A 1444-nucleotide genomic window follows, 5' to 3' on the forward strand; every position below is an offset into this window, starting at 1 on the left:
TTTTGCAGCATGTTTTCATTTTTTAAGTCATTTTAATGATGGTGTTGCATCTTTCTACTCAATTGTTGAGGATTCCTTGCATTACTTTGGTGCCTCTTGACTTGTTTCATATTGTTGTGTGATGTTTCTTTTCAAATCAATGCTTAATCTTTTATGCACTTGTGTTCTTTGTGCATTGATATGACCTTATATTGTCTTTCATGGCCCACTCTCTCTTGTTCGAACTTGATGCTCATCATGCTCTTCATGCTTTGACCTTACTCTTGCATCAAGTATCATTGATATGCCATTTTCTCTTATTGTTCCCTCCTCTATATATGCCATTTTCTCTTATTGTTTCCTCCTCTACATGTTGTAGCTACCATGTAGTAGAAGAACCATACCCCTACTTGGCATTAACCCCCGCCTATGTTCTATTTGCTTTGATATCTTTGTCATAGGCTTAATATTTCTTTCCTTTTATATCCTTTTAGGTTGGCCACCAAGGAGGGAGAAAGAAAAAGCTTTTAAATGGGGCAACAAACAAGTCCTCCGCACAACCTTTTGAAGGAGCTCATCAATTATAGCAACCCATCCACCTTGCTCTACTTTGCATGCACCGAGGACGATGCAATCTTCAAGTGTGGGGAGGTTTTTTTGAGCTAAGAACACACAAGCATGTGAGTTTTGAGCCTAATTGCGTGGTTACATCTTATAACCACTTATCGTCCTTCTTGTGTGCATTATTCTCTTTCTATGATTGTAATCTTTGATTTGTTTGATTCTTTATGTCCATTATTTTGTGTATTCATGCATTTATATGATTGAGGCCATCACTTCATTAGCTCACTTACCCAAATCGCCTTACCTTTTTTCTTCCTTTGTTAGCCAAATTTGAGACTACGATTAACCCACTTTGTTCTTAATTTAGCACATTACAAGCCTTAAAGCGAAAAATAATAAATGTCCTTAATTTGGATCTTTGATTGGCTTAGGCTAGTGTGTGTGAGTATCATTCAAGTATGGGAACCTTGGGACATTGGGTGAATAAAAGGGTAGTGATGTGTGGAAAATGATCCAACACAAAACTCACCGGCAAGTGTACCTGGTCACATCAAGTAATAAAACTCACGGGAGTGAGGTCGATCCCACAAGGATTGAAGGATTGAGCAATTTTAGTTCAGTGGTTGATTTAGTCAAGCGAATCAAGTATTGGTTGAGTGATTTTGTATCCAACAGTAAGTAAATAGCAGAAAATGTAAAGGGAGAGGGATAAATTACAGAAGTTAAAGAGAACTGAAAGTAAAGGTGCTGAATCTTAAAGAACAAGAAATTAAATGACTGAAACTTAAAATGCAAGAAATGTAAATTGCAGTAACTTAAAGTGCAAGAAATATAAATTGCTTGAATAGAAAAAGGGATTTGAGGACTAGGAATTCAGAATTTAAGCAAGGGAAATTAAATT

This window comes from Arachis duranensis, chromosome 3, assembly GCF_000817695.3.
Source record: "Arachis duranensis cultivar V14167 chromosome 3, aradu.V14167.gnm2.J7QH, whole genome shotgun sequence".
NCBI classification, from domain to species: Eukaryota; Viridiplantae; Streptophyta; class Magnoliopsida; order Fabales; family Fabaceae; genus Arachis; species Arachis duranensis.